Source organism: Syngnathus acus, chromosome 16 (assembly GCF_901709675.1).
Source record: "Syngnathus acus chromosome 16, fSynAcu1.2, whole genome shotgun sequence".
In the NCBI taxonomy this organism is placed as follows: Eukaryota; Metazoa; Chordata; class Actinopteri; order Syngnathiformes; family Syngnathidae; genus Syngnathus; species Syngnathus acus.
Window position 1 is genome coordinate 1,976,067 of NC_051101.1, and position 10,912 is coordinate 1,986,978.

Sequence of the window (10,912 nt, forward strand, 5' to 3'; positions counted from 1 at the left end):
CTAGCTTTCCCTCCATCTTTCCATGTTTGTGCACTTCATCACCTCTGGCATTATATTTTCAGTGATGAAGAGCTCCCATATATCTTTTGCTGAGAGTCTCGGACTCGTGGTCAAGAGGCCGGACTCGGACTCGGTGCAAAAATCCGACCGAGTCCACAGCCCTGGCTGAGACAATAGTACAAACACTTGTGCAGGCCTTGATCGATTTCTGAAGATATTGTGGCTCTGTGCTCTGTCCTGGGTGGGAAGTAACTCGCTCCAATAAGAGCCCTTTTGACTCATTCTACTGGACATGATTTGGCCACTTTCTTCTTCAGAGGACACAGAAGAGGAATCTTCTGAGTCAGATTGATCCTGTTCAGTTGGATTTCCAGGTGGACAACTTCCAATACCACCTGGACAATAGTTTGGGTCCTTATCATCAGAAATTTCAGACTCTTGAGTCCAACCCTGTTACTGCCTTTCCATCATCCATCACCATCTGTAGAACAATTTTAGCTGTATATCTAGCAGCCATGATACCTTGGATTAGGAAACAACACGAAACAATATGTAGCTATATAAATAAATACACTCACACACACAGACACACGCATAGTAATGTTAGCTATCTTAGGTGGCTTGCTAGCTCACTGCCACATCCAGAAGTTCTTCGATGACACGACCATTTTTGGAGATGTCACGGAGGGGAACGATCTGGAATATAGGACGGTCATCAAGGACTTTGTCAGCTGGTGTGAGCTCAACCAGCTTCAGCTGAACACCAGCAAGACAAAGGAGTTGATTGTGAGCTTCGGGAGGACAGCACCCATCTTCACTCCGGTGAACATCCAGGGATCGGACATTGAGGTAGTGGAGAACTACAAATTCCTGGGTGTTTGCCTTAACAACAAACTGGACTGGACTGATCACACCCACGCCCTGTACAAAAAGGGCCAGAGTCGCCTCCACCTGCTGAGGAGACTGAGGTCCTTCGGTGTGTGCAGGGCTCTCCTCCGGACCTTCTATGACTGTGGTGGCCTCAGCCATCCTCTACGCTGTGGTCTGCTGGGGTGGGGGCAGTACTGACCGGGACAGGGGGAGACTGAATAAGATGGTCAGAAGAGCGAGCTCTGTCCTGGGCTGTCCCCTGGACTCCATTGAGGTTGTGGATGAGAGGAGGACGTTGATTAAGCTTAAATCCATCATGGACAACATCTCTCACCCCCTCCATGAGATTGTGCGGTCCCTGAGCAGCTCCTTTAACGGCAGACTTTTGCACCCTCGGTGTAGGAAGGAACGGTTCCGCAGGTCCTTCATTCCCTCTGCTGTCAGACTTTACAACATGCATGCCACCTGATAAAATGAATGTGTTTCGTCTCTGCTAGCAGCACTTGTGTTTGTCCTTGTCTGTTATTTAACCTTTTTTGTAATTTTGGCACTTGTTTTATTCTTGCACTCGTATTATTCTTGCACTCACGTACGCTGCTGTGACAAGTGAATTTCCTCGCTGTGGGATGAATAAAGTTCTATCATAGCTGGTGTTAGTAAAATTTGTAGATAAATAAAATGTAAGACACACACGATATTATTATTATTCATATCATATTATTATAAAGATTATACTTACACGTACCAGCTCTTGCTGTCGAAAATAATCTTCTTGAAGGGCGACACTTCTGATTAGTGTGTCTGTTGGCTAGTTCATTTATTCCTGAGAGCTACAGTTGATAAGAATCAAAGATTTTGATTGTGGCGGCTGTGGCTCAGGCAGTAGTGCGGGTTGGTTAGTACCCGGAGGGTTGGCGGTTCGATCCCAGCTCTATCTTGGTCACATGTTGTTGTGTCCTTAGGCAAGACACTTCCCACACCTTGCCTCCAGGTCGCATTTGTAAATGAGAAAGTGTTCTCAATTGGCTTACCTGGTAAAACTGAATTAAAAAAAATAATCCATTGGATTCCATAGAAAATGCATGCGGGTCATAATACAAAAAGTGCAATTTCTTAAAATGTATAAAAGACAAGTTAAAAATGTAAATGTCATTATGTCTACAGACCCTTCTCACCCAGGTTGCAGTCTGTTTGAACTACTCCCCTCCGGACGGCGTTATAGAGCTCGGTACGCCAAAACCAGCAGACACCGAGACAGCTTCTTCCCCCAGGCTGTTGCTCTGATGAACTCACACCACTCATAGAGTCTCAGAGGCATTATTGTGCAATAACATCCTGCTCTTCACACCTTTTGAATTTGTCTACACTGTTTTTGCCATTATTCACATGTCCTGAGTGTTGTTAGTCACCTATATGTTGAACAGAGGGTGTGTTTTACCGAAGTCAAATTCCTTGTTTGGCACGCTCAAACATGGCGAATAAAAACTCTTGAATCTTGAATCTTGAATGTCACAAACATGTTTTTTTAGGAATACCTGGAATATGAAAAGATTTTTATTATGAAGATATTTAAAAAAAAAAAACCCTCACCAGATCATTTTTGACCCACTTATGCATCTAAGTAGAGGAAAATCGGGATAATATCTAGAGCAGTGGTTCTTAGCCTTGTTGGAGGTACCGAACCCCAGTTTCATATGCGCATTCATCGAACCCCTCTTTAGTGAAAAATAAGATTTCCATCCATCCATCCATCCATCCATCCATCCATCCATCCATCCATCCATCCATCCGTCCATCCGTCCGTCCGTCCGTCCGTCCCTCCCTCCCTCCCTCCCTCCCTCCGCCCGTCCGTCCGTTCCTCCGTCCGTCCGTCCCTCCCTCCGTCCGTCCGTCCCTCCCTCCATCCATCCATCCATCCATCCATCCATCCATCCATCCATCCATCCATCCATCCATCCATCCATCCATCCATTTTCTATATTGCTTGTCAAATAATATTTTATCAAATTCAAGACAAAGATGTTTTTACTGGTGCACAAAATGAGCCGTGCATGAATGTCACCTTGTTCAGACAACAAAACTAACACAATGCATGAACTCACGATGAATTACATACCTCCAAATCAGTGTGACTTCTGCTGTTGCCTTTGCGAGACCAGTTCAGATATGCGTCATCACGAATTTACACGATGAATCAGGTGTTTTTCGGACCTCTGCAGTGGAGGCTCTGCCGAACCCCTGAGACCGACTCACCGAACCCCTAGGGTTCGATCGAACCCAGCTTAAGAACCACTGATCTGGAAACTGACAGATTGCTGCTGTTCACTCTTATGATCAATTGCACTACATAAGGCTTGACATCGATTGCCTGGGCTCATTTTTAATCCTGTTGAGGTCTTTCCAAGCTGAAAATGTAAGCACTGACGGCAAACAAGGCATCATCTGATGTGCTTGTCTTTGAGGAAAGCGACAAGTCAAGAATCAAACAGCGCTCTGTTTAATTTCCTGCAAAGCTGATGTGTGATTGGCATGCGTCGCCCTCCCGCAGACTTGACTGTACTGTCTTGGTCTATTTAACAAAGTCGTCACGGAGAGGTTCCATACATCCCATAATGCCACCGCATTGCAGTCAAAAGCATTTCGCCGTGTGTATTTGTTTGGCCAATCAGAAAGAGTCCCCCCCCCCCATCGGGCAAAGCTTTCGCACAGCATTCCACGTTAAACATGAAAAACATGTTTTGGTATGTAGCCAGCGCTTTAACCGAGCCGTGTTAGACGAGTGAAAAAATGGACCGAAACGAGGCGTCACCATGGAAACAGATCTCTTTTTTAAATGAAAAAAAGTGTGTGCTGAGTACTGCGAAAGCTTATTGTGTTCACCACTGACTACACCTCCTCCCCCTTTTTTGGGGGGGAGAAAGCAATTAGGCCCTATTCTTCTGCCCCCGTCGATACAAATCAGGCTACGTGCGTCCCAGCAGTTCAGTTCCCGTTGCGCCATTACAGTATATCTTGTGCTAGCAGTCAGTCGCCTGTGTCTGTAAAAATAAAAAAAAACATCACATGCTAGTGTCAGCGGCTGCCCCCACAAGTTAAGAATGTCACTTGTGCTTTTTTTCCCCAGTGAAAGGGCAGATTTGTTTTGACTTTTTTAAAGTGTAGCCTCCGCTACCATTAGCTCGTAAACGGTGGCCACCTGGTGTGTGTTTATTTCCTGCAATGCTATTGTCTACTGGGGACTGAGTAGGTCTTTATTCGTACAATATAGCTGCTGTTGCAGTTTACATCAAGTAAAAGTGGAATTTGGGGAGCATAAGAAAATCTAGCAGACGACAAATGCTGGTTAAAGATAACAATAACGATATTGAGAGCTGTCGCGGAAAAGTCGTATTACTTTCAAAGTTTTTTCCACATTGGGATTGAAGGATAGGAAGAAGGATTGCTCCGAGTGGGAGTCGTGCCGGTTTCCGGAATTGTAACGAGCCGCCGAAATCCTTCAAGCCACCGAGGTCGCCTTATCTTTGCGTCTTGCTCCATTAAAGTGCGAGTGGGAGCTCAAGAGGGCCAAATCGGTGGAATAAAAGTAGCGACGACCTCTCCGCCCACAAAGGTCCTTTCCTTTGTCCTCTTCCAAATAAATTACCTCCTTATTTAGAGATAAGAAAGCGAGGAGGGCCGCAAAGAGTAAATCCTTCCTAGGTGATCGTGTAGAAAAGCAAAAACTGGAGCAGGGAGGCTGCCTTTGAAAAAAAGTGGTTCACAATTTTGATAGTCGGTGGTCTGCTTGTCACCCCAAAACATGCGTGGCGGTCCAAATGATGGATCGTGCCACTGGCTTCCTAAAGTGGCTTCCGCAAAGTGTGCACGTTGCTAGCTTGGCCTTGGGGCCTCCCGCAGGGGGCGCTGCTGACAACAGATGACTTCCTCCTTCCACACTCTTAGCCCATTTGGACACAGCTGTCACTCACTCCGCACGCGAGTGTGAACGTCCTTTGTACTCGAAATTGCCATATAGTATATTGAAGGCACGAGTGTATTTGGGCCAATCTGATTTTTTTTTTGGTCACACACACACACACACACACACGCCCACACGCACACACACACACACACACACACACGCACGCACGCACACACACACACACACACACACACACACGCACGCACGCAATCACACAAACACACTTGCACGCACGCACACACACACACGCACGCACACACGCGCGCACATACGCACACACACACACACACACACACGACAATTAGCTAGGAATGCTAGCCCCTCAGACCCCAACTGCTCACTCCAGCCCCCGCACTGTAAATCACAGCGGAGGTCAAAATGAGTGAACGGGAAAATTTTATGACTGCTGAAAGTATTTCAATGAGACCTAAGGTCAAAGTCTTGGCCAACACACACATACTTTAAAGTATATTTGTTTTGGGAGTCGAGCTAGGGACGAGACCAAGATAAGTTTTTTTTACAAAATGGTACGATTGAACGGTTACAAAGAATAATGTCTTTATTTTTAATTCAACATAAAATTCAAACTTTTCACCCCCAACTAAATTCTTGCCTCATATTGGTTGATTTGGCTTAAGCCAGGCCCAAAGCATAATACATCTCTGTTGGATCGAGCCAATTTAAGAAGGAATTCGAAACTTCTTTCCAGAAAGATTGAATGCAAACTACAAACTATGCTTCTCACGAGGGTCAAGGTTGAGCTGGAGTTGATCACAGTTACAACCATTCATTCACCTTCACAACCTATGGACAATTTTAGACTGGAGTGAACATATTGCACTAATCACCGGCCGACCATGCTGCCACCACATTATTACTTATAAGTAAGTAAGGATTTTTTAAATTATATTTTGAAGTACCGTATTGGCCTGAATATAAGACGACCTTGATTATAAGACGACCCCCTCTTTTTCAAGACTCAAGTTTGAAAAAAGACTTTTTGAACACCAAATTTAATTTTTATACAGAAAATAATTACAGTACATCTGAAACAAATGATTATAACAATATATTCGAGAGAAGAAGCATGTTATTTTGCCTCATTCAAAATCATGCAAAAACGGTCTATCACATCTTAATATCTGAACATTTAAATATGTAAACTAAAATGCAATCACATTTGTAAATGAATGGCTTCTGGTTTTTGAAATGTAAATAAACTGTGATAAAACAACAAGATTGCAATAACTGCATTAACCAGCAAAGTGAAGTCTAACTGTAACTACTCTTGAAACAAATCTGAATAAGGAAAAACATTGCAATAAAATAATGGAAATTGGTTTAAACTTGAGAGTAGCTGAGATCTGTCATGTCAGAATATTACTCTTCACAAACATCCTCTGCCTCGCTGTACTCAGTGTCACTGTCCTCGTACGCGCACACCCTCTTGTCGAGCTCTTGAAAGAGGCCGCTCTGTGGACGACGGAAAGCTTTTCTCTGATTATGAGCTTTTTGAGCTTTCCATCTCCGTACATTACAATCTGCGACACCATATTTCACAGCCGCTTTGCAATTGTTTGAAGACTCTGCCTCATTTATCACCATCATCTTGAAGTTTGCATCATAACTTCTCCTCAGCTGCCGGTTAACCTGGCTGATCTTCGACCCACTTTTGTCCAGATTGTCGCTTAGTTTCTCCATTTTCTGTTATCTCTTCTCTTATTTTCTTCTCTTTTCTTTCTTACCGCTATTTTTTATTTTTCTTCTTCGTGCTACCGCTATTTTTATTTTTATTCTTCGTGACAGGGGTTCGCTTTGGCCTGGGGATTTAAGTTCAGCATTCGCTTTAAAGATATCTGGCGCCATCTAGCGTTGTGAATGGGTATAATGTCTAGACCCCCACTTTTTCAGTCTTATTTCAATGCAAAAAACACCGTCTTATATTCGGGCCAATACGGTAAGTATAATTAGAAAAATCCTGAATTTCATATGAATAAAGGGCATTAAAAACAGAAAAACCTGAACTACCATTCAAGTAGCTTTAAACGGTTTGAAGCATTGGTGATTGTGTTACTCAAGGTAATGGCGTCACCAAAGTGGATTCTTGGAGAAGAACCTTCATTGCTAAAAAGCCAAATGAGGGCTTCAAGTGGATTTTCATAACATTGTTAAAGTAGCCAATTAAGCTCAATGCACATCACAAAAAAATGTTGCGCAAATGTTGGGCAGATTGACGACTCAAATCTCAGAAAAGTCTTAACTCCTATCTTGAGACCACAGCACAACTAAAATACATTTGGGTTGCCTATCAGATCAATATTACAGTTATAATCAATAATACGGATCCCTCATGCTGCTACTGTGACACAAGCCACACACAGGATATGAGACTGTAGGACGGATTGCGATAAAGATAATAAAAACAAGCGCTCCCTCCCTCCTTCTTCCCTGTATTTCCTCAGAGCTCGCATTTGTTTCAATCACAGCACAAAATCCAGATTTATGATATGAGTTTTTGGTTCCGTCCATCCATTATCGTCGTTATCTCGCTTCCTGCCCGCTGTTAATCTCGCTGCCCTGGTCTTGTTTGTCACATCACTGTGTGTGTGGTGCTTTGCGAAGATGAACTGAGCTCGCCGGTATTGACTTGGATGCCCGCCGGTTCTGACATAATGGTTGTCATTCCTCACTAAAATGAACAGTAACAAGTTGAAAAGGCATTCAAGCGAGAAGTCACAGTCCAAGGGAGTAAAGGACATCATTTGACATCAAGTCATCCTTTATACTCATTTCATGCAAGAGTCTCAAGAGTTGAAGCAAAAATGTGTTTTCACTCACAGAAGCAGAGCTTCATCAGCAAGCCACAGAATGACACTTTGGTGCAGTTTTTCCCTGTCAGAAATCAGTTCCAATGGATTCAATCACCACTTTCCATGACTTGGCGGCTTTGTATCGGTGCGGGCCACAGACTGATAACTGCTTTGACGGGTGACACTTTTATTCCGCGAATGGACAGCTCGCCAAATGCGCATTGGTGCAAGTATGCTGAGCCCGCCGACTGTGGCGCCTGGTTTTCGATTTCAATTTGATCAGTTGTAATGAGTATGATAAGTCATCCCGGTTTCTGCTCGTGATCTGCGCGCAGCCGTCTGATCGTGATTGATGGCTCAGTTGAAATGGTTCAAAAGTCATTTTCTTTCTTGTCAGAATCAATCAAGAGAGGCGGGTTTTTACAGTGCACAGGCCAGTTTACGTTTTTGCTCCAGCGGTGTAGTGCCACCTTGTGCCACAACATGCCAAACAGCACTGACATCTACAGCAAAAATCGAGGCAGAGAAAGTCTCCAACTAAACTCTACTCAAAGAGCTGAGAGATGATTGTGTGAGTTTGTGTGTTCGAGTGGCAGTTGGTTAATGCTAATTTCTCTTAGCTGGTCTATGGTGTTTCACAGTATACATTAGCAATGAGCTAGTGGCCTATTATTCCAAGAAATTATATTCTCTCTTGTTTTGTGTGTCCGTTTTAAGGTGAAGTTAAAAAGTTAAGTGACAAAGAAATAGTATCTTTAAAAGTGTTTTCATAAGATTAGAAGTCTTTGGCCCCTCCGTGAGTCGTCACCTTATCGTGGTGGAGGGGTTTGCGTGCCCCTATGATCCTAGGAGCCATGTTGTCTGGGGCTTCATGCCCCTGGTAGGGTCACCCATGGCAAACGGGTCCGAGGTGAGGGGCCAGACAAAGCACGGCTCATCAGCCCCTTATGATGAAAAAAATTAATGGATCACGTTTTCCCTCGCCCGGACGCGGGTCACCGGGGCCCCCCTCTGGAGCCAGGCCTGGAGGCGGGGCTCGAAGGCGAGCGTCTGGTGGCCGGGCCTTCGCCCATGGGGCCCGGCCGGGCTCAGCCCGAAAAGGAAACGTGGGTCCCCCTTCCCATGGGCTCACCACCTGTGGGAGGGGCCAAAGGGGTCGGGTGCATTGCAAGCTGGGCGGCGGCCAAAGGCAGGGACCTTGGCGGTCTGATCCCCGGCTGCAGAAGCTGACTCTTGGGACATGGAATGTCACCTCTCTGGCTGGAAAGGAGCCCGAGCTGGTGTGCGAGGCAGAAAAGTTCCGACTAGATATAGTCGGACTTGCCTCCACGCACAGTTTGGGTTCCGGTACAAGCCCTCTCGAGAGGGGCTGGACTCTCTTCCACTCTGGAGTTGCCCACGGTGAGAGGCGTCGAGCAGGTGTGGGTATACTTATTGCCCCCCGGCTGGGCGCCTGCACATTGGGGTTCACCCCGGTGAACGAGAGGGTAGCCTCCCTCCGCCTTCGGGTGGGGGGACGGGTCCTGACTGTTGTTTGTGTCTATGCACCAAACGGCAGCTCAGAGTACCCACCCTTCTTGGAGTCCCTGGAGGAAGTGCTGGAGAGCGCTCCTTCTGGGGACTCCGTCGTTCTACTGGGTGACTTCAATGCTCACGTGGGCAATGACAGTGAGACCTGGAAGGGCGTGATTGGGAGGAACGGCCCCCCCGATCTGAACCCGAGCGGTGTTCTATTGTTGGACTTCTGTGCTCGACACGGATTTTCAATAATGAACACCATGTTCAAACATAAGGGTGTCCATGTGTGCACTTGGCACCAGGACACCCTAGGCCGCAGTTCGATGATCGACTTTGTAGTCGTGTCATCGGATTTGCGGCCGCATGTTTTGGACACTCGGGCGAAGAGAGGGGCGGAGCTGTCAACTGATCACCACCTGGTGGTGGGTTGGCTCCGATGGTGGGGGAAGATGCCGGTCCGACCTGGCAGACCCAAACGTTCTGTGAGGGTCTGCTGGGAACGTCTGGCGGAATCCCCTGTCAGGAAGAGCTTCAACTCCCACCTCCGGCAGAGCTTTTCCCACGTCCCGGGGGAGGCGGGGGACATTGAGTCCGAGTGGACCTTGTTCCGCGACTCCATTGTTGAGGCGGCCGACCGGAGCTGTGGCCGTAAGGTCATTGGTGCCTGTCGTGGCGGCAATCCCCGAACCCGCTGGTGGACACCGGCGGTAAGGGATGCCGTCAAGCTGAAGAAGGAGTCCTATCGGGCCGTTTTGGCCTGCGGGACTCCGGAGGCAGCTGACAGGTACCGGGTGGCCAAGCGGAACGCGGCTTCGGCGGTTGCTGAGGCAAAAACCCGGGCGAGGCCATGGAGAATGACTTCCGGACGGCTTCGAGGAAATTCTGGTCCACCATCCGGCGTCTCAGGAGGGGGAAGCAGTGCAACGTCAACACTGTTTACAGTGGAGATGGCGTGCTGCTGACCTCGACTCGGGACGTCGTGTGTCGGTGGGGAGAATACTTCGAAGACCTCCTCAATTCCACCGACACGCCTTCCATTGTGGAAGCAGGGCCTGGGGACTCTGAGGCGGACTCTCCAATCTCTGGGGTTGAAGTCACTGAGGTAGTTAAAAAACTCCTCGGTGGCAAGGCCCCGGGGGTGGATGAGATCCGCCCGGATTTCTTAAGGGCTCTGGATGTTGTGGGGCTGTCATGGCTGACACGTCTCTACAGCATCGCGTGGACATCGGGGACAGTGCCTCTGGATTGGCAGACTGGGGTGGTGGTTCCCCTCTTTAAGAAGGGGGACCGGAGGGTGTGTTCCAATTACAGGGGAATTACACTCCTCAGCCTCCCTGGTAAGGTCTATTCAGGGGTGCTGGAGAGAAGGGTCCGTCGGGAGGTCGAACCTCGGATTCAGGAGGAACAGTGTGGCTTTCGTCCTGGCCGTGGAACAGTGGACCAGCTCTTCACCCTCAACAGGATCCTCGAGGGTGCATGGGAGTTCGCCCAACCAGTCCACATGTGTTTTGTGGACTTGGAGAAGGCGTTCGACCGTGTCCCTCGGGAGGTTCTGTGGGGGGTGCTTCGGGAGTACGGGGTACCGAGCCAACTGATAAGGGCGGTTCGGTCCCTGTATCACCGATGCCAGAGTGTGGTCCGCATTTCCGGCAGTAAGTCGGATTCGTTCCCAGTGAGGGTTGGACTCCGCCAAGGCTGCCCTTTGTCACCGATTCTGTTCATAATTTTTATGGACAGAAGTTCTAGGTGCAGC